The sequence below is a fragment of the Coregonus lavaretus genome (assembly GCF_964263955.1).
Source record: "Coregonus lavaretus genome assembly, contig: HAP1_SCAFFOLD_1837, whole genome shotgun sequence".
Taxonomy (NCBI): Eukaryota; Metazoa; Chordata; class Actinopteri; order Salmoniformes; family Salmonidae; genus Coregonus; species Coregonus lavaretus.
Window position 1 is genome coordinate 45 of NW_028156390.1, and position 23,671 is coordinate 23,715.

The window sequence follows — 23,671 nt, forward strand, 5'->3', positions numbered from 1 at the left end:
TAACTCTCCCAGCCTGCTGAGTCAGAGCTAGCTAACCACAGAGCTTCAGTAGTGATTTCCAGTATGTTCCAGTACGTTCAAGTAATCCTATATCTTAGAGCAGGCTAGACCAGACCAGGCTTTCAGTCTGTGGTCAGTATCTGACTAAAAACAGTTCTCTCTTCTCTCCTGGGTGGGCCCTTAACCTGACCTCCTGACGTAACTGACTCAGCCTGTAGTCAGACACTACATTAGTCTGGCTGGAGTGTTGAGATGGGTCACTAAACTGGGATAGTAAAACAGGTCCTGATAGTGGTAGCTAAGTGGTGTGACTACGTCCCAAATGGCACCCTATTCCCTATATAGTGCACAACTTGTGCACTTAACACTCATCTCCAGTTCCCTTTGGAACATTGGATGTTTCTGTGGTCGTTGGGTTTCAGTCTGTAAAGGACCACCCGTGTTTGATGTAGTGCACTTATCTCCCTCAACCCACCCCCTCTCCCTCTCTCCCCCTTGCTCCCTCCCCCCTTGCTCCTCCTCCCCTCCATCCCTCCCTCCAGGTGGTGGTCATCCTGTTGTTCCTGGTCCTGCTGGTGGTCAGTGTACGGGACCACCCGGGTGCGAGACGGGCTGGAGCTGACAGACATCGTTCCCAGGGAGACCAGCGAGTACGACTTCATCGGGGCCCAGTTCAAGTTCTTCTCTTTCTACAACATGTACGTGGTGACCCAGCGGGCGGAGTACTCCCAGGCCCAGCCCCTGCTCTACCAACTGCACCGCCGCTTCAACACAGTCCGCTATGTACTGAGAGAGGACAATGGACAGCTGCCACGCATGTGGCTCCACTACTTCAGGGACTGGCTACAAGGTGAGACAGACGGGGATACATATACAGTACTTGGAAATATACAGGCTTGCACGCACACACTTTGTTGTTGTCATATTTGGCAGCCATCCTCATTAGCTGCAGTTGTTTTCCAGCAACATGAACTAAGCCTTCAGGCTCTTTGCAGACAAGTGCACAACACTGGTGAGGGTTGAAGTGCTTGTACATGTACGTGTGTATATTTATCTGTGTCTGCGAGTGTGTGTGTGTGTGCGTGTGTGTGTGTGTGTGTGTGTGTGTGGCTGTGCGGGGAGCTGCAGAGTGGGTGAGTTACAGAGAGCTGTGTTTAATATTGCTCAGTGAGATGGCTGGACAGATTGGACCCAGACAGCGAGCAGAGGGAGACCTAATACACTGTCCCAGAAACAAGCTACTGGCCAGGGGGAACATACAGGGGAAGAGGGGGAGGTCAGGAGGAGAGAAACACGATGAGAGAAAGAATGAATGAGTATTTGTGAAGTGGAGATAGAGAGCATGAAGGAGAGAAATTAAGAGGTAGAGAGAGATATTCTCAACTAGTTCTACTCTCATACAACGCACTAAGTAGCACAGTGTGCACCATGTCCCAACGTCTTTTAACAAGGCATTTGGTGAAGTCTCATAGTGTACTGCGGGGGAGAAATGTGTGTAATTACACAATCATTATCCCTCTGTGTGTGTGAAACAGAAACACATTGACCAGTAGGCTCTGGATTACTAGTCTCACAACTCAACCATTTGGAAGAGATTGAACACTTTCAACACTTTGTGCTGAGATTCAAGTTCAAGCAGACATAAGCATGCAAACAACCCACAGCCATACACAGAGAGAAAGACAGAGAGAGACCTGCTGCTGGTGTTGACCTGCTGCAGTCTCACTGCAGAATTTGACATTCATCCACTTTCTCCAAACATCAAATTTCGAACTTACGGGTTAAATGTAGGTACTCATTCTGAATGGTTAAGGTAAGGGTTAAGGTTTGGGATAGGGTTAAAACCAAAAAGAAAAAACTGTGTCCACACCTGGGATCGAACACACAACCTTCTAATCCAGAGTCATGGGATCGAACACACAACCTTCCGATCCAGAGTCATGGGATCGAACACACAACCTTCCGATCCAGAGTCATGGGCTTACTTGATGGTAATAGCGCTCACTGTTTCCCCTAGTGGCCGGTTTCAAAGGCATTTCCCGACATCCTCAGGACATGGATAGACATCCAATTTTGACGTCAATCTTGAACGACCTGGCTGGTCTAGATTTGACATTTCATGCAGTTTTTGTATTCTGATGATGGAATTCTGAACACGTCATGCGTCTACACCTACATTTAAATGTGTCTAACGTGTCCACAGTGTGTCCGGATTCCCTTTTCCTGCGCTGTATTCAAATGCCAGTATGTGTTCTGCAAACGGTGGAACAGGCTAAATCTGATAATAACACAACTACCACTTGATGGCAGTAGCCATCTACTGTAACTAACTAGCCAGCTACCCTATGTAGCTAGCCAGCAAGCTAGCTAGCAAAGCTAAAGGGATTACAAACAGATTAGCATAACTCTACCCAAACAATTTATTTCTTCTAAATAAGCTAGCTGGCTAGCATTTACGAATAATAATAATAATAATATGCCATTTAGCAGACGCTTTTATCCAAAGCGACTTACAGTCATGCGTGCATACATTTTTGTGTATGGGTGGTCCCAGGGATGGGTGGTCCCGGGGATCGAACCCACTACCTTGGCGTTACAAGCGCCGTGCTCTACCAGCAGAGCTACAGAAGGCAGCAAACACGTTCCTCACATGCTAGGAACATATTTCCTTCAACGTTTAATGAAGTTGCATGTAAGTGCCAAGTGTAGACACAGCCTGAGGTCTTGGGGACTGTGTAATTGTGAGAGAAAGAGAGGTTGTCGTGAGACTGAAATGGAGCGGGTTCTACAGAAGATGTCATTACTGTGTTGAATGGCTATATCTAGTCAATATCCCCATAGGCCAGAGCTCAAAGTATGGTGATCTCCTTGAAGAGAGACTTCACATGTTGTTGTGCTCTGTTTTTATTTGTGTCCGATTGGTCATGCTCCTATTGACTGCTGCTGTGTCTCTGTTGGCTGTTTGAGGAGTGCGGTCAAGGCGTGACCGTGGTCTGCTTTTAAAGGTTCCCTTGAAGGATGCAGTCATACCCACCAGTCGTTGTGGAAAACATAGTCCTGTTTTGGATATGTGGTCATGTTTTGTGTGTCTTTAAAAAAATAGTATTGTCCTGTTTTGCAGTGTGAATGTAATCAACGTTCCCTCTAAGCTGCTCGCGTGTGCGGGCACGCAGTAGGCCCGAGACTGCCGTGCACAATAAATATTAGCCCACAGAGAGAAGCACGAGATTTAATGAACTTCACTCAACTTTCTAGAGCAGTGGTCACCAACCGGTCAATCGCGATCCACTGGTCGATCTCCAAGGCATTCCTAGTCGATCACCAAACATTTCTGTAAAAAAACCATTGATAAAGTGTTTTCTTTCTTCGTCTCGGGCTGTTTGCGGTAGATGATTCTGATTCAGCTGCCCTGTGAGCCGGGTAGGCAACTGTTGTCATTTTTAACCATTTCATGTGTCTGAAGGTACAAACTCTGCATTCCCGGCGGGCCCGGAGAGCAAATCAAGTGCACTATAGGCCTACCTATAGTGCACTTGATTTGAGATTAAAGCGAGAGCTGCATGTAGCCACGTGTGCACATTGTGTTCATATCCTTTGCTAGTTAGTGAGTTATTTGCCCAGTTATAGATCATTTGTAGTCAACAATAGGGGAGTGATTACTTCCTACAAGAGCACAAAACGTGTACATTTCTAGACATCTTCGAAAAGCCAGTCAGGTAAAGACCTTTTTTTGTCTTAAAGGTGCAGTGTTGTATTTTGAGACAGGTTTGAATAAGCTAAGTAGCCAATAGGCAGAGGGTAGCATAATTTATCTGATTCTCTGTAATAAATAATAATAATGCATTTTATTTTGTAAAGTTGTTTCTTGCATCAAACAACACAAACACATTTTCAGTCACCTCCTTGTCTGAAGGACAAGTGGATAAACAGGTTAATGTCAAGCCCTGCATGTTTTTTTCAAAAGTCTCATGGAATGTAGGCCTACATTGAACACCACACATTGGCTGCTACTGTGGGCTGAATGATAGAACAGCTATTTCCAATGTTATGGGATGCATTTTCTCCATTATTTTTGATGGTAGGCCTACATTATGATCAAATAGCCACAGTAGCCTACTTGGCCACTTTTAAAACTGTAACTTAAAGCAGGTACATCCTCAGTGTTCACAGTAAACGCGCACTGGAAGTGACATTTTCAAGTTTGCGCTCAGCAGACCTGAAATTTGCTCAGCGCCTAAATAAATACATGGAATGTAACGTCTTGATAGTTCTGTTGGTCTTGGTGTAGAATGTGGTCCTGTTTTTGATGTGGTCATGTTTGTGTGTTCAAGTCAGTTTTGTAGACTAGAGTGGGGTTGTGTTTAACATGATGTGATGTATGGTTATGCTAAGGTTGTTTTGTGATGTTTGGTTATGGTTGTGTTGTGGTCGTTTTGTGTGTTGTATGTATGGTTATGTTATCGTTGTTTTGTGTGTTATGATGTATAGTTTTGCAACGTGGTCTCAGAGCATTCCGTATTATTCTGTAAGTAAATCCGAGATACTCCATTTAGTATGATACGTGTTAATTTGTGGATGTCCATCATCGATTTCGTATATGTTACAAATTACAATTCATATGATATGTTACGAATTGCAATTTGTACAATTTGTTAAGAATTCGCAAAAATTACAATATATTACCAATTAACAAAACGTATGATATGTTACGAATTCCAATTTGTTTTGCTATCATTAGCTAGGTGGCTAGCACTAATGTTAGCTAGCTCTATGAGTTAAGGTTAAGGTTAGGAGTTAGGTTAAAGGGTTATGATTAGGGGAAGGGTTAGCTATATGGTTTAAGGTTAGGGTTAGGGGAAGGGTTTGCTAAAAGGGTTAAGGTTAGGGTTAGGGGAAGGGTTAGCTAACATGTTATGTAGTTGCAAAGTAGCTAAAAAGTAGTAAGTCATTGAAATGTTGCTAATTAGCTCAAATGCAAAAGTTGTCCGTGATGATATTCGAACACGCAACCTTTGGGTTGCTGGACATTCGTGTTATAAGTCTACCCATCCACCCTGACCAACCACCATCCTTTCGATTTTGCCATAGCCCTTTCCTGCAGTCAAATGACCTAGTGGCCTCATGGGTGGAATCTTATTCATATTTAAAATAATTTCATAATTAATAAACATTATTTTATTTTTTAAACGCTGAAAATGTCAAACAGTTTTGTTATATTTCAGTCTTCTGTGATATATATAAAGTATAATATTGGGATGGAAACTCAAAATGGAATACATTTCAACTCTATATCTGACAAGGTACAGGTGTCTTCTTTTTTGTAAGCCCATAACGATGTGTGTGAGGTGTATACTTTTGTTTCAAGGTAGATTTGTTTACGAGTACCAAGAAACACTGTGTGACCCTGATTTAGCCCACTGCAGTAATTATTAACCCTCTGTCTTATGTAACCATACCAAACATAACATCAAATCAAATCAAATTGTATTTGTCACATGCGCCGAAAGGGAATGAACAGCATTCTCACATAGGTGTTCCTTTTGTCCGGGTGGGAAAGGGCAGTGTGGACTGCGATTGAGATTGCGTCATCTGTGGCTCTGTTGGGGCGGTATGCGACTTGGAGTGGGTCTAGGGTTTCCGGGATGATGGTGTTGATGTGAGCCATGACCAGCCTTTCAAAGCACTTAATGGCTATTGACGTGAGTGCTACAGGCCGGTAGTCATTTAGGCAGGTTGCCTTCACTTTCTTGGGCATAGGGACTATGGTGGTCTGCTTGAAACATGTAGGTATTACAGACTCGGTCAGGGAGAGGTTGAACATTTCAGTGAAGACACTTGCCAGTTGGTCCGTGCATGCTATGAGTACACGTCCTGGTAATCCATCTGGCCCCGCGGCCTTGTGAACGTTGACCTGTTTAAAGGTCTTACTCACATTGGCTACAGAGAGCTTGATCACACCGTCATCTGGAACAGCTGGTGCTCTCATGCATGCTTCAGTGTTGCTTGCCTCGAAACGAGCATAAAAGGCATTTAGCTCATCTGGTAGGCTCGCTTCACTGGGCAGCTCGCGGCTGGGATTCCCTTTGTAGTCCGTAATAGGTTGCAAGTCCTGCCACATCCGAGTGTCAGAGCCGATGTAGTAGGATTCAATCTTAGTCCTGTTTTGACGCTTTGCCTGTTTGATGGTTCGTCTGAGGGCATAGCGGGATTTCTTATAAGCGTCCGGATTAGTCAGATTATTGTACCGTTCCTTGAAAGTGACAGCTCTAATCTTTAGCTCGGTGCGGATGTTGACTGTAATCCATGGCTTCTGGTTGGGATATGTACATACGGTCACTGTGGGGATGACGTCGTCGATGCACTTATTGATGAAGCCGGTGACTGAGGTGGTATACTCCTCAATGCCATTGGATGAATCCCAAAACATATTCCAGTCTGTGCTAGCAAAACAGTCCTGTAGCGTAGCATTCACGTCATCTGACTACTTCCATAATGAACTTGTCACTGGTACTTCCTGCTTTAGTTTTTGCTTATAAGCAGGAATCAGGAGGATAGAATTATGGTCAGATTTGCCAAATGGAGGGCGAGAGAGAGCTTTGTATGTGTGTGGAGTAAAGCTGGTCTAGAGTTTTTTTTCCCTCTGGTTGCACGTGACATGCTGATAGAAGTGAGGTCAAACTGATTTAATTTGCCTCCATTGAATTCCTCGGCCACTAGGAGCGTCGCTTCTGGATGAGCATTTTCTTGTTTGCTTATGGCGTTATACAGCTCGTTGAGTGCGATGTTAGTGCATCGTTTTGTGGTGGTAAATAGACGGCTACGAAAAATATAGATGAAAACTCTCGTTGGCCAATAGAACGGATGGTTGAGGCGGGTTACCCACTCGCCGATGAATTCTCACAAGGCACCCCGATCTCCGCCCCCTGTATTTCTGTCTTTCATTCACACAAATGACAGGGATTTGGGCCTGGTCTCGGAGAAGCACTATATCCTTCGCAGCGGACTTATTAAATAAAAAATATTTGTCCAGATCGAGGTGAGTAATCGATGTTCTGATATCCAGAAGCTCTTTTGAAATCAAATCAAATCAAATGTATTTGCCACATGCGCCGAATACAACAGGTGTAGACATCACAGTGAAATGCTTACTTACAAGCCCTTAACCAACAATGCAGTTTAAGAAAAAAATAGTTTAAAAAAAATAATTAAAGAGCAGCAGTAAAATAAAATAACAGTAGGAAGGTTATATACAGGGGGTACTGGTACAGATTCAATTTGTGGGGGCACCGGTTAGTTTTTGGTCATAAGAGACGGTAGCAGCAACATTATGTACAAAAAAGTTACAAACAATGCGAAAAAACACACAAAATAGCACAGTTGGTTAGGAGCCCGTAAAACGTCAGCCATCCCCTCCGGTGCCATTATCATATTCTAATTTGAGTGTCCCAGATTTATGTGTACTATGTTACGTCTAGTCTATGAGACCAGTCTGAGTTTTGTTATGGTTGTGTTATGGTTGTGTTGTGGTTGTGTGTCTACAGCTCTGCAGGCAGCGTTTGACCAGGACTGGGAAGCGGGTCGGATCACACAGAGCAGCTACAGGAACGGTTCAGACGACGGGGTCCTGGCCTACAAACTACTGGTACAGACCGGACGCAGGGACAAGCCCATCAACTTCAACCAGGTGAGAGCCATTTATTAATATCAGGCTAAACCGCTGCTACAAGGTGAGACTTGTCTCCAACCCATCTATTAAAACAAAGTGAGTTTGTGATCAAAACCCATTCATTTCAACTAGGTGGGAGGACAGTATAACGAAAATCCTTTATCTAAACCAGGTGGGTGTGGGATCGTAAGTCATTCACTTTAACCAGGGGATTACTTGATGATTACTCCACAGCAAGCCTGTCAACCTCTGTCCTTCTAATCTCTTGTCCTGACATGTAGCAGTGGTACAGTAGGATTGTACAAAATTAGATTTGACTAAGCCTCGGAGAATGGGATACTGAGTGATACACAGGCCATTTTGTCGTGTGTGGGTGAGTCTTTGTGCAGGTGTGCGTTGTAATGGTTTTGACTTAACTTGAGGTTAGTAGGGGTGCAAGGTAGGTCGGTCTACCAGAGAAATTGTATGAATATTCCTTTTGTTTTGTGAGTCTGTCTCATCTGTCAGTCATAGTCTAGACCAATACAAAGGACTTATGTAAAAGTCAGTGTTGTAAAATACACCCTTAAACAAATAAATAACTGTTATTTTGCGTTGGTTGTGTATTCAAAATAAATGATCTCACAAACAATCTCAATAATAATACCTTTGGTTCACTTGTAAATGCCCCCTACCTCAGCATTAAAACATTTGCACGGCCTGGTAAATGATTAGAGTGAATCCCAAGTTACCTCAGTCGCAAGCAATTGTCCATTCATAAATTCAGAATGCAATAACCACCCGTTCCACACAGCAATACCAATGATAAGGATTCACTATCTTTTCACCAACAACTGAACACATAACCCAAACCAACACGGAGTAAATCACAATAAAACGAATGAAATACCACTTGAAAAAAGTTGCAATTGGTCAGTCAGTCAATCCAATCCGCCAACAGATCTCCAGCGGAGAAAGGCAACGTAGAACAGCTGATACCAACAGAGATTTGTCCAACAATAGAAATTAGTGGGGCCGTTCTTTGTTAATGTTACGACACGGCTACAATGCACACTGTTAAATATAACAAAACAAACCGGTCTAAAGGAGCTATGGAACTGAGGGTTTGACTACCTCATTCGCACCACCATCACCCATTTTTGTGCAGCTGATGCTGGCAATTTAATAGGGAATGAAAGGGGAAGCGCAGCGTTGGGAGGAGAAGCACTGAGGCAGTTCAGACAAATTTGGGTCCGTCATAGGTTTCTCTCTCTCTACCCCTTCTCTCTCTTGCTGATGACTTTACCAAGCCCAGGAATTTACAGCCCTCACTGTGACTGCAAACCCACCTCTGAAAAAGCTTTTAAGCCATTTTCTGCTATCTAAAGGCTAGAGATGCCCGACTCTAACCATAGTGTGTGTTTGTGTTCCCTTCTGCTTCGGATAAGACTGTTTAACAGCTTTACAGTGTCCCTAGGTCCTAGCTGGGTGTGATAGTAATCCGCTAGAGAGAGGAAGGGGAAATAGATGTCATTATAAACTGGCTGGTTTGAGCCCTGAAATGCTGATTGGCTGAAAGCCATGACAAAACATGTATTTTTACTGCTCTAATTACGTTGGTAACCAGTTTATAATAGCAATAAGGCACCTCAGGGGTTTGTGATATATGGCCAATATACCACGGCTAAGGGCTATGTCCTAGCACTCCACGTTGCGTCGTGCTTAAGAACAGCCCTTAGCCATGGTATATTGGCCATATACCACACCCCCTCAAGCCTTATTGCTTAAATATAACACCTCCTGAAGTCTCAAGGTGTGTGTGTGTGTGTGTGTGTGTGTGTGTGTGTGTGTGTGTGTGTGTGTGTGTGTGTGTGTGTGTGTGTGTGTGTGTGTGTGTGTGTGTGTGTGTGTTGGTGTACCTGGTGTACCCTAGATTCCCCACTATTTAGATAATTGTGTAGCCTAGCAGTATCTCCCAAATTGTGTTCTACTACATATGTTGTTCTGTTAGTTGGATGGGCTTTTGCCTTTGGTTAGTTGATGGTGAACCACTGGCCTAGATGTCACAAAACAGTCAGGGCCTGGGAGGCGTGCTGGTGTGCGGGCAGCCCTGTGATGTCACTTCACACTGCAGGGCGAGGGGCCGCCGACCGTGCTCCATGGGCTTCCCATGACAGCTTGAAGACATACAGTTATTACGTATCCTTAATGCAAGAGAGACCTCTCTCTCTCTCTCTCCCCCTCTCTCCTCTCCCATCCCTATGTTGAGAGAGAGAGAGAGAGAGAGAGGCGCTGCCTTTGCTACTGCTATCAAGAGCCCTTTTGTTCTCTGTCCGGATCCGACTAGGGTGCAGGGCATTCTGGGTATCCGTAGGGGTCAGGAAAAGCAAGCGCAAGCAACATTTGTACAGATGCTGTGTTCTTTTTATAGCTTTACTCCATTTGCAGGGTGGCATTTTCTTCAGTGTTAACAGCGAGGTTAACTGCACACAGACGTGCACAGGGACCCCAGCCAATTTTTTTTATTGTTATGCTAACTCAAGCTATTTTCTTCGCCACCTAAAACCTCCTCACCTCCCTCAAAACCTACCCACAGGACTCCTCCTCACCCCTGCCTCTGTGAACGAGGGATTTATTGTCATGAGAAGGGTGAGTGGCGTGGAGCGGTGTGCAGTAATGGCTGCACCTCTAAGGAGGTAGCTAGCTACGACCCACCACTCTCACAAGGGATGGAGCTACAGCCCTCAGAGAGTCCCGAGAGGGGGAGTCTAGCGCTAGCCGCTAGGCTAGTTAGCTCTGTGGGGAGAAGGAGCTACAGTAGCTAGCTGCTTCTGTTAGGGAATGGAGTTAGTCGTAAGAGAAATGTGCTAGCTAGTTTGATGTGATGAAGCAGTGTGTAGTAATATCTGTAACGTTCAGGAGCTAGCTACTAAGGCCTGAGCCATGAGAGGGAGGGAGGGAGGGAGGGTAGCTTGCTACTAGCCAGCCCTGTTGTGGAAGTGAGGTAACCAGATAGTTCTGTAGGGGAAATGAGGTAGCAATGTGAGAGAAAGTAGAGAGGGAATCTAGTTATCTCTCAGAGGGCTAGGAGGGTGCACACTATATCAGGGCTGTGCGAGCTAGCCTTTGCTAGTTAGTTGTGCTGGAGAGGTAGGCTGGTTCCCAACACATTACCTGCATGTTTTTTTTGTTCTCAGGAGACTAACACATCTGACCGCCCCTGAAAAGCTGATTTGACATTTCCATTTTCCATGTTTAAATCTAGGCCTAATAATTCTGGGAAGCTCACTGAGAAGTACGGGAATTTTCAAAAGGCACCAGTGTTTGACTGTTTACTTTTCTTTTGGTTGGAGAGAGGTAGAAATATTTTCGCTTATTTTTAAAGCGGGTACGTTTTCTCATGCTCATGCATGGGTATAATTTCTGCGGTGGGTTCATCTGGAGGAAGTTTTGGGTCAACATGTCATTTCTACAATTCACGTCCGTTGCTAACCACCAATGCTTGAGCATCAATAACATTTTATTTTATTTGATATATCTCTCTCTCTTTCTCTTCCACCATCTCCTCTTCTCTTTCTTACTTCCTTGTCCTCCCTCCCCCTCATCTTCCCTCTCCTCCTCTCTTTCTTACTTCCTTATCCTCCCTCCCCCTCATCTTCCCTCTCCTCCTTCTCTCCCTCTATCCTTCTTTTTAATGATTAACTATTCTCTAGCTGACTAGGCAGCGCTTGGTGGATGTGGATGGCATCATCAACCCGGTGGCGTTTTACATCTACCTGACGGCGTGGGTCAGCAACGACCCGGTGGCGTACGCAGCCTCGCAGGCCAACATACGGCCACCCCCCCCGGAGTGGCTCCACGACCGCACAGACTCCATGCCCGAGACACGCCTCAGCAGTGAGTGACCAATCACAGCACACTTAACTTTCACAAATGCCTTTCAGCGGCCAATCATATCAGACACGCTTTTTTGCTCACATTAATTATTTGGCACTGGCCTACAGATTTGGCAATTCAATTGAAAAAGACAGACTTTATTTAAGAATTGTGCAGGAACAATTGTTTTCTACCTCTAGAGTTGAATAAAATACTGCTTTATGGTGACATGGAGCTATCCATCAGTTTGTGTCACTAAAGACAGTCATATACGTTTATGCACTACTTGTTAGCCTATGTTTTGTGGCCTAGCTATTCTGTGGGTTTCACCTTGAGCATAACATTTTACCTCTTTTGCTCAACTTCAATTCCATAGGCTTGTATTACATTAGAGCTGCAGTTATGTTAGAGTACCTGTTTGACTCATTCCATCTGTGGAGTTACTGACCCTTATCTGCTTTCTGGTTTTAACTGGGGTAGTTTACAGTATACTGTACTGAGCTGTGTGTGTGTATGTGTGTGTGTGTGTGTGTGTGTGTGTGTGTGTGTGTGTGTGTGTGTATATGTGTGTGGGGGGCAGGGAATAGCGCACTGTGGTACTCTAATGGTGCCTGTGGTGAATGTCATAACTCTTACCACCACAGGCCCCTATGGATTGCACACACACACACTTAAAACTCTGTGACCCCAGAACTGCCTACACCCTGTTTTAATTTCCTTACCACACACACAGAGAGAGAGAGAGAGAGAGAGAGAGAGAGAGAGAGAGAGAGAGAGAGAGAGAGAGAGAGAGAGAGAGAGAGAGAGAGAGAGAGAGAGAGAGAGAGAGAGAGAGAGAGAGAGAGAGAGAGAGAGAGAGAGAGAGAGAGAGAGAGAGAGAGAGAGAGAGAGAGAGAGAGAGAGAGAGATGCTGTGCAGAAGAAAAATACGATTGGTTAACAAGCAAAGGCTTTGGTGGGATAGGCGATTGGCTAACAAGCAGGAAGTGCATTACAGGGGTGAAGATGTGATTGGATAACAAGCAGTGAGTGTAAATATGATTGGCTAAGCAAGGTAGAGAGCTTAGCTGTACAGGAACCCCCTGGAGCAGAGCTCCAACTCCCAGTCCTAATGGACATTTATATTGGAGATTATAATGGGCCAAACCATGTTAGCAAGTAGTGCTGGCTGACCCTCCAGGCACTGGAACACACAAGCACACACACACCACAGAGAGTCTTTGCGGTGTCATTTTTGGGATGTTTTTGATCAAACATATGTTTTCGAAATAAAAGTCTTTGTAATAAAAAATCCTAGGTAAAACAATGTGGAATGGATTTTATTAGTGGGGGTGTGGTGGATATAATATATTATAGTGGGTGTTGTGGGTATATGTACACTGCTCAAAAAAATTAAGGGAACACTTAAACTCCAAGTCAATCACACTTCTGTGAAATCAAACTGTCCACTTAGGAAGCAACACTGATTGACAATACATTTCACATGCTGTTGTGCAAATGGAATAGACAACAGGTGGAAATTATAGGCAATTAGCAAGACACCCCCAATAAGAAGTGGTTCTGCAGGTGGTGACCACAGACCACTTCTCAGTTCCTATGCTTCCTGGCTGATGTTTTGGTCACTTTTGAATGCTGGCGGTGCTTTCACTCTAGTGGTAGCATGAGACGGAGTCTACAACCCACACAAGTGGCTCAGGTAATGCAGCTCATCCAGGATGGCACATCAATGCGAGCTGTGGCAAGAAGGTTTGCTGTGTCTGTCAGCGTAGTGTCCAGAGCATGGAGGCGCTACCAGGAGACAGGCCAGTACATCAGGAGATGTGGAGGAGGCCGTAGGAGGGCAACAACCCAGCAGCAGGACCGCTACCTCCGCCTTTGTGCAAGGAGGAGCAGGAGGAGCACTGCCAGAGCCCTGCAAAATGACCTCCAGCAGGCCACAAATGTGCATGTGTCTGCTCAAACGGTCAGAAACAGACTCCATGAGGGTGGTATGAGGGCCCGACGTCCACAGGTGGGGGTTGTGCTTACAGCCCAACACCGTGCAGGACGTTTGGCATTTGCCAGAGAACACCAAGATTGGCAAATTCGCCACTGGCGCCCTGTGCTCTTCACAGATGAAAGCAGGTTCATCTGTGACAGACGTGACAGAGTCTGGAGACGCCGTGGAGAACGTTCCAGCATGACCGGTTTGGCGGTGGGTCAGTCATGGTGTGGGGTGGCATTCTTTGGGGGGCCGCACAGCCCTCCATGTGCTCGCCAGAGGTAGCCTGACTGCCATTAGGTACCGAGATGAGATCCTCAGACCCCTTGTGAGATCATATGCTGGTGCGGTTGGCCCTGGGTTCCTCCTAATGCAAGACAATGCTAGACCTCATGTGGCTGGATTGTGTCAGCAGTTCCTGCAAGAGGAAGGCATTGATGCTATGGACTGGCCCGCCCGTTCCCCAGACCTCAATCCAATTGAGCACATCTGGGACATCATGTCTCGCTCCATCCACCAATGCCATGTTGCACCACAGACTGTCCAGGAGTTGGCGGATGCTTTAGTCCAGGTCTGGGAGGAGATCCCTCAGGAGACCATCTGCCACCTCATCAGGAGCATGCCCAGGCGTTGTAGGGAGGTCATACAGGCACTTGGAGGCCACACACACACTACTGAGCCTCATTTTGACTTGTTTTAAGGACATTACATCAAAGTTGGATCAGCCTGTAGTGTGGTTTTCCACTTTAATTTTGAGGGTGACTCCAAATCCAGACCTCCATGGGTTGATAAATTTGATTTCCATTGATAATTTTTGTGTGATTTTGCTGTCAGCACATTCAACTATGTAAAGAAAAAAGTATTTAATAAGATGATTTCATTCATTCAGATCTAGGATGTTTAAGTGTTCCCTTTATTTTTTTTGAGCAGTGTATATTATAGTGGGGTGAGGTGGGTATATGTATATTATAGTGGGGTGAGGTGGGTGTAAAGATATTATAGTGGGGTGAGGTGGGTGTAAAGATATTATAGTGGGGTGAGGTGGGTGTAAAGATATTATAGTGGGGTGAGGTGGGTGTAAAGATATTATAGTGGGGTGAGGTGGGTATATGTATATTATAGTGGGTTGAGGTGGGTACAAGATATTATAGTGGGGTATTTGTATTTATTAAGGATCCCCATTAGCTGCTGCCAAGGCAGCAGCTACTCTTCCTGGAGTCCAGCAACATTAAGGCAGTTACATACAATTTAAAGTATTACATGACATTACATTTCAGAACACTTTACCCAATACATTTAGTGTGTTCCCTCAGGCCACTACTCCACTATCACATATTTACAATACAACATCCATGTGTACGTGTGTGTAGAGTGTGTGTCTTATCATGTGAATGTGTGTCTGTGCCTGTGTGTGTGTGTGTCTCTTCAGAGTCCCCGCTGTTACATAAGGTGTATTTTTATCTTTTTTTAAATCTGATTCTACTGCTTGCATCAGTTACCTGATGTGGAATTGAGTTCCATGTAGCCATGGCTCTATGTGTGTGTGTCTCCCACAGTCTGTTCTTGACTTGGGGATTGTGAAGAGACCTTTGGTGACATGTCTTGTGGGTATGCATGGGTGTCCGAGCTGAGTGTTAGTAGTTTAAACAGACACCTCGGTGCATTCAGCATGTCAACACTTCTTACAGAAACAAGTAGTCATGAAGTCAATCTCTCCTCCACTTTGAGCCATGAGAGATGTACATGCATATTATTAATGTTAGCTCTCCGTGTACATTTAAGGGCCAGCAGTGCTGCTCTGTTCTGAGCCAATTATAATTTTCTGAGGTCTCTCTTTGTGGCACCTGACCACACGACTGAACAGTAGTCCAGGTGCGACAAAACTAGAGCCTGTAGGACCTGCCTTGTTGATAGTGTTGTTAAAAAGGCAGAAGTGCTTTATTATGGACAGACTTCTCCCCATCTTAGCTACTGTTGTATCAACATGTTTTGACCCAGACAGTTTACAATCCAGGGTTACTCCAAGCAGTTTAGTCACCTCAACTTGCTCAATTTCCACATGATTTATTACAAGATTTAGTTGAGGTTTAAGGTTTAGTGAATGATTTGTCCCAAATACAATGCTTTTAGTTTTTGAAATATTTAGGACTAACTTATTCCATGTCACCCATTCTGAAACTAACTGCAGCTCTTTGTTAGGTGTTGCAGTATTTAAATTCGCTGTAGTAGCTGATGTCTATAGTGTTGAGTCATCCGCCTACATAGACACACTGGCTTTACTCAAGGCCAGTGGCATGTCATTAGTAAAGACTGAAAAAAGTAAGGGCCTAGACAGCTGCCCTGGGGAATTCCTGATTCTACCTGGATTATGTTGGAGAGGCTTCTACTAAAGAACATCCTCTGTGTTCTGTTAGACAGGTAACTCTTAATCCACAATATAGCATGGGGTGTAAAGCCATAACACATACGTTTTTCCATCAGCAGACTATGATCGATAATGTAAAAAGCCGCACTGAAGTCTAACAAAACAATATTTTTAGCATACATTTCTCTCAGCCAATTATCAGTCATTTGTGTGAGTGCTTGTTGAATGTCCTTCGATAAAAGCATGCTGGAAGTCTGTTAGCATTGTAAAATACAATATTTTCCAAAAGTTTACTAACGGTTGATAACAGGCTGATTGGTCAGCTATTTGTGCCAGTAAAGGGGGCTTTACTACTCTTAGGTAGCGGAATTACTTTTGCTTCCCTCCAGGCCTGAGGGCACACACTTTCTAGTAGGCTTAGATTGAAGATATGGCAAAAAGGAGTGGCAATATCGTCCACTATTTTCCATCCAAGTTGTCAGACCCCAGTGGCTTGTCATTGTTGATAGACAACAATACTTTTTTCACTTCTTCCACACTCACTTTACGGAATTCAAATTACAATGCTTGTTTTTCATAATTTGATCAGTTATACTTGGATGTGTAGTGTCAGCGTTTGTTGCTGGCATGTCATGCCTAAGTTTGCCAATGAAAAAATCATTGAAGTAATTGGCTATATCAGTGGGTTTTGTGATGAATGAGCCATCTGATTCAATGAATTATGGAGCTTAGTTTGCCTTTTTACCCAAAATTTCATTTAAGGTGCTCCAAAGCTTTTTACTATAATTCTTTATGTCATGGGGTGGGTATAAGATATTATAGTGGGGTGAAGTGGGTATAAGATATTATAGTGGGGTGTGGTGGGTATAAGATATTATAGTGGGGTGTGGTGGGTATAAGATATTATACATTTACATTTTTACATTTTAGTCATTTAGCAGACGCTCTTATCCAGAGCGACTTACAGTTAGTGAGTGCATACATTATATTTTTTCATACTGGCCCCCCGTGGGAATCGAACCCACAACCCTGGCGTTGCAAACGCCGTGCTCTACCAACATCCCTGCCGGCCATTCCCTCCCCTACCCTGGACGACGCTGGGCCAATTGTGCGCCGCCCCATGGGTCTCCCGGTGAAGTGGGTGTAAGATATTATAGTGGGGTGTGGTGGGTATAAGATATTATAGTGGGGTGTGGTGGGTATAATATATTATAGTGGGGTGTGGTGGGTATAAGATATTATAGTGGGGTGTGGTGGGTATAAGATATTATAGTGGGGTGTGGTGGGTATAATATATTATAGTGGTGTGTGGTGGGTATAAGATATTATAGTGGGGTGTGGTGGGTATAAGATATTATAGTGGGGTGTGGTGGGTATAATATATTATAATGGGGTGTGGTGGGTGTAAGATATTATAGTGGGGTGTGGTGGGTATAAGATATTATAGTGGGGTGTGGTGGGTATAATATATTATAGTGGGGTGTGGTGGGTATAATATATTATAGTGGGGTGTGGTGGGTATAAGATATTATAGTGGGGTGTGGTGGGTATAAGATATTATAGTGGGGTGTGGTGGGTATAAGATATTATAGTGGGGTGTGGTGGGTATAAGATATTATAGTGGGGTGTGGTGTGTATAAGATATTATAGTGGGTTGTGGTGGGTATAATATATTATAGTGGGGTGTGGTGGGTATAAGATATTATAGTGGGGTGTGGTGGGTATAAGATATTATAGTGGGGTGTGGTGGGTATAAGATATTATAGTGGGGTGTGGTGGGTATAATATATTATAGTGGGGTGTGGTGGGTATAAGATATTATAGTGGGGTGTGGTGGGTATAAGATATTATAGTGGGGTGTGGTGGGTATAAGATATTATAGTGGGGTGTGTTGGGTATAAGGAAGCAGAGGGCACATGACATGACATGGGGAGAATGACGTTAGTTTGATCAAGGCTGGGCCTCGGGCCCTACGGGAGAGAGTCTGGACCCCACTAGAACATGTGTCTTAGCAATGTTGCAATAGTCACTGCAAACCAAATGGTGTGTTTGTGTGTGTGAGTGAGAGAGAGGTAATGGTGATGATTCAAAGTTGTAATTACAGCATATCAACGCCAGGCCTGATGCTCTGCTGTCATTATCCCATCATTAGGCTGAGACTGGAGAGAATGGAACCCATGGTGCACTTGTTTGAACTCTACCATACCATACCTGCACCCCCCCCCCCCCCCCCCCCCCCCCCCCCCTCTGTGTAGTTCCTGCCGCCGAGCCCATCGAATATGCACAGTTTCCGTTCTACCTCAACGGGCTCCGCGAGACCCCCCAGTTTGTGGAGGCCATCGAGTCGGTGCGAGCCATCTGCAGTAACTACAGCCGCCAGGGCCTGCCCAGCTACCCCAACGGCTACCCCTTCCTCTTTTGGGAGCAGTACGTAGGCCTCAGACACTGGCTGCTGCTCTCCATCAGCGTGGCGCTAGCCTGCACCTTCCTCGTCTGTGCCCTCTTCCTGCTCAACCCCTGGACTGCCGGCATCATCGTGAGTACACACACTCAGACGCAGAGATATACACACACACACACACACAGATACATACACACAAAGAGATACCAGTGGCGACCCGTCATTCAGGGCAGCCCCACCTGTTTAGTTTTTGCCAGTTTTGCATGTTATTTTGGCATTAATACGTGTCACATAATTTTTTTAAATTAAGTTAATAAAGCCGCATACACAAATATGGTCTCTTTTTTGCTTTCTTGAGTAAGGAAGGCAGCTCCAAAATGCAGATGTTTCAGCCTAGCTTGTGTTGTGGCTTTGCTGGCATGCATCTAAACAAAATGTTTTGAGTTTGCCCTACCAAGATTGACATGCTAAAATCACCACTGAGAGATACACACTCACTCGTGCGTAGGGTTACAAAAGTAGGGTATATTACAGAAAACATTTTAAATTTACCAGTAAACTACCAGAATTGTTGTATCATTCAAGGATTTTATGTAATCTATCACAAGACATCTAGTGGCCCTTTTGGGTAGTTCAGATTATCACAGGTGTCTGTAATTATCTCTGGCCCACTGTGTGGCCTTATCACAAGTAAAATAATTAAATAAGATTATTTTGAAATAAAAACAATTTATGACAAAGCTGTAAAACATGATCCTAAATATAAACCATCAACTTAGTGAATACCATTGGTGTTTAATATGATGGTTTCAGCATGAAATATCCTTTATATATATTTTTTACACACTGATTTATTTTACTATGTCAATATGTATTTGTTGTCAATGTTTTGCTGTCAAACTGGTGGAAATTGTGAAATAAATCAATAGTTGGAAGAGTTAATAGAAAATGCAATTGTTGCTATTTTCTCTTGAACCATACATTCTTAGAAGAAAGGGTTCTTCAGCTTTCCCCATAGGAGAAACCTTTGGTTCCAGGTAGAACCCTCTGTGGAAAGGGTTCTCCATGGAACCCAAAACGGTTCTATTTGGACCCAAAACGGTTCTTCAAAGGGTTCTCCTATGGGGACAGCCGAAGAACCAGTTTAGGTTCTAGATAGACCATACACTCTTAGAAAAAAAGGTGCTATCTATTTGTAACGATGACGCTGGGAGTCAAGAAGCAGGTGGTAAGTTGAATAAAACAATGAACATGGAACGATACCAAACAGGAGTAGTGTCTGGACATGAAACACATCATCAATACTGTGTGGGGAATTAACCTAAGGGAGTGACAGATATAGGGGAAGTAATCAGTGAAGTGATGGAGTCCAGGTGAGTCTCATGATGAGGCGCAGGTGCGCGTAATGATGGTTGTCAGAGCCAGTGATTAGTAAACCGGCGACATCGAGCGCCGGAGAGGGGGTGCTGGAGTAGACGTGACACTACTAGAACAGGGATCATCAACTAGATTCACTCGCGGGCCGATTTCTTTCTTGAGCGGATGATCGGGGTCCAGAACATAATTACAAATAATTAGTAGACTGCAAATTGACCGCAAGAAGCCCAAATAGATATAATGTTTGACTAAAACATAATCATTTCAGACCATGCTTACATTTGTATACAATCACGTCTCTCTATTATGCGTGGGAATACTTGAGAACAGATTTAAAATCACTTGGAGCTGATTTCCTGGTGTTTTTACAGTCCATGTCCAACAATGAAAATGCTAATATATACATATATATATTTTTGATTTTTTTTTTGGCTCAGAAAACTTGGGGGGCAATATATAACTACGCGTGGGCCAAATCTGTCCTTTGGGCCGCCAGTTGGGGAACTCTGTAAACTCATGGACAATATGTACACAGATATAATAAATGAATACTATATATACAGTACCAGTCAAAAGTTTGGACACACCTACTCATTCAAGGGTTGTTCTTCATTTTTACTATTTTCTACATTGTAGAATAATAGTGAAGACATCAAAACTATGAAATAACACATATGGAATCAAGTAGTAACCAACAAAGTGTTAAACAAATCAACATATATTTTATATTTTAGGTTCTTCAAAGTAGCCACCCTTTGCCTTGATGACAGGTTTGCACACTCTTGCCATTCTCTCAACCAACTTAATGAGGAATGCTTTTCCAACAGTCTTAAAGGAGTTCTCACATATGCTGAGCACTTGTTGGCTGTTTTTCCTTCACTCTGCCGTCCAACTCATCCCAAACCATCTCAATTGGGTTGAGGTCAGGTGATAGTGGAGGCCAGGTCATCTGATGCAGCACTCCATCACTCTCCTTCTTGGTCATATAGCCCTTACACAGACTGGAGTTGTGTTTTGGGTCATTGTCCTGTTGAAAAACAAATGATAGTCCCACTAAGTGCAAACAAGATTGAATGACATATCGCTGCAGACTGCTGTGGTAGCAATGCTGGTTAAGTGTGCCTTGAATTCTAAATAAATCACTGACAGTGTCACCAGCAAAGCACCATCACACCTCCTCCTCCCTGCTTCATTTTTACATTTACATTTTTAGTCATTTAGCAGACGCTCTTATCCAGAGCAACTTACATTATCTATTTTTTTAATTAATTTTTTATACTGGCCCCCCGTGGGAATCAACGCCATGCTCTACCAACTGAGCTACATCCCTGCCGGCCATTCCCTCCCCTACCCTGGACGACGCTGGGCCAATTGTGCACCGCCCCATGGGTCTCCCGGTCACGGCCGGCTACGACAGAGCCTGGATTCGAACCAGGATCTCTAGTGGCACAGCTAGCACTGCGATGCAGTGCCTTAGACCACTGCGCCACTCGGGTTCATGGTGGGAACCTACTTTGCGTCTCATAAAGACGGCGGTTGGAACCAAAAATCTCAAATTTGGACTCATCAGACCAAAGGACAGATTTCCATCAGTCTAATGTCCATTGCTCGTGTTTCTTGGTCCAAGCAAGTCTCTTCTTATTATTGGTGTCCTTTAGTAGTGGTTTCTTTGCTGAAATTTGGCCATGAAGGCCTGATTCACGCAGTCTCCTCTGAACAGTTGATGTTGAGATGTGTCTGTTAATTGAATTCTGTGAAGCATTTATTTGGCCTGCAATTTCTGAGGCTGGTAACTCTAATGAACTTATCCTCTGTAGCAGAGTTAACTCTGGGTCTTCCTCTCCTGTGGCAGTCCTCATGAGAGTCAGTTTCATCATAGCGCTTGATGGCTTTTGCGACTATAGTCGTGGTCAAAAGTTTTGAGAATGACACAAATACTAATTTTCACAAAGTCTGCTGCCTCAGTTTTGATGATGGCAATTTGCATATACTCCAGAATGTCATGAAGAGTGATCAGATTAATTGCAATTAATTGCAAAGTCCCTCTTTGCATTGTAAATGAACTTAATCCCAAACAAAACATTTCCACTGCATTTCAGCCCTGCCACAATAGGACCAGCTGCCATCATGTCAGTGATTCTCTCGTTAACACAGGTGAGAGTGTTGACAAGGACAAGGCTGGAGATCACTCTGTCATGCTGATTGAGTTAGAATAACAGACTGGAAGCTTTAAAAGGAGGGTGATGCTTGAAATCATTGTTCTTCCTCTGTTAACCATGGTTACCTGCAAGGAAACACGTGCCGTCATCATTGCTTTGCACAAAAAGGGCATCACAGGCAAGGATATTGCTGCTAGTAAGATTGCACCTAAATCAACCATTTATCAGATCATCAAGAACTTCAAGGAGAGAGGTTTGCTCAGGAATGGCAGCAGGCAGATGTGAGTGCATCTGCACGCACAGTGAGGCGAAGACTTTTGGAGGATGGCCTGGTGTCAAGAAGGGCAGCAAAGAAGCCACTTCTCTCCAGGAAAAACATCAGGGACAGACTGATATTCTGCAAAAGGTACAGGGATTGGACTGCTGAGGACTGGGGTAAAGTCATTTTCTCTGATGAATCCCCTTTCCGATTGTTTGGGGCATCCGGAAAACACCTTGTCCGGAGAAGACAAGGTGAACGCTACCATCAGTCCTGTGTCATGCCAACAGTAAAGCATCCTGAGACCATTCATGTGTGGGGTTGCTTCTCAGCCAAAGGAGTGGGCTCACTCACAATGTTGCCTAAGAACACAGCCATGAATAAAGAATGGTACCAACACATCCTTCGAGAGCAACTTCTCCCAACCATCCAAGAACAGTTTGGTGACGACCAATGCCTTTTCCAGCATGATGGAGCACATTGCCATAAGGCAAAAGTGATAACTAAGTGGCTCGGGGAACAAAACATCTACATTTTGGGTCCATGGCCAGGAAACTCCCCAGATCTTAATCCCATTGAGAACTTGTGGTCGATCCTCAAGAGTCGGGTGGACAAACAAAACCCCCAAAATTCGGACAAACTATAAGCATTGATTATGCAAGAATGGGCTGCCATCAGTCAGAATGTGGCCCAGAAGTTAATTGACAGCATGCCAGGGCGGATTGCAGAGGTCTTGAAAAAAAAGGGTCAACACTGGAAATATTGACTCTTTGCATAAACTTAATGTAATTGTCAATAAAAGCCTTTGACACTTATGGAATGCTTGTAATTATACTTCAGTATACCAAAGTAACATCTCACAAAAATATATCATAACACTGAAGCAGCGAACTTTGTGAAGACCAATAATTGTGTCATTCTCAAAACCTTTGATCACGACTGTACTTGAAGAAACTTTAAAAGTTATTGAAATATTCCGTATTGACTGACCTTCATGTCTTAAAATAATGATGGACTGTCGTTTCTCTTTGCTTATTTGATCTGTTCTTGCCATAATATGGACTTGGTCTTTTACCAAATAAGGGTGTCTTCTGTATACCACCCCTACCTTGTCATAACAAAACTGATTGGCTCAAACGCAATAAGAAGGAAAGAAATTCCACAAATTAACTTTTTACAAGGCACACCTGTTAATTGAAATGCATTCCAGGTGACTACCTCATGAAGCTGGTTGAGAGAATGCCAAGATTGTGCAAAGGGTGGCTACTTTGAAGAATCTCAAATATAAAACATATTTTGATTTGTTTAACACTTTTTTGGTTACTACTTGATTCCATATGTGTTATTTTATAGTTTTGATGTCTTCACTATTAGTCTACAATGTATAAAATAGTAAAAATAAAGAAAAACCCTTGAATGAGTAGGTTTGTCCAAACTTTTAACTGGTACTGTACATATTAATAAAAATAATAAAATAATAAATTACCAAAGATATAATAGATTGCCATAGATTTTCTGTTAATTACCAAATTTCCTGAAAATTCCGGTAACTTATGTAAATTACCAGTAGCTTTGCAACCCTACTCGTGCGACTACACACACACACACA

At 43.8% G+C, this 23,671-nt stretch overlaps 1 pseudogene across 1 annotated transcript in view; it reads left to right on the forward strand.

Annotated features, from left to right (window-relative positions):
- The first annotated feature begins 542 nt into the window (after positions 1-542).
- Positions 543-23,671, forward strand: part of LOC311126409 (protein patched homolog 1-like) — a 44,620-nt pseudogene continuing 21,491 nt past the window's right edge. The window contains exons 1-4 of the transcript in view: positions 543-850; positions 7,542-7,684; positions 11,359-11,542; positions 18,122-18,402. The product of the transcript in view is annotated as a protein patched homolog 1-like (transcript). The remainder of the gene's footprint in view (positions 851-7,541; positions 7,685-11,358; positions 11,543-18,121; positions 18,403-23,671) is intronic.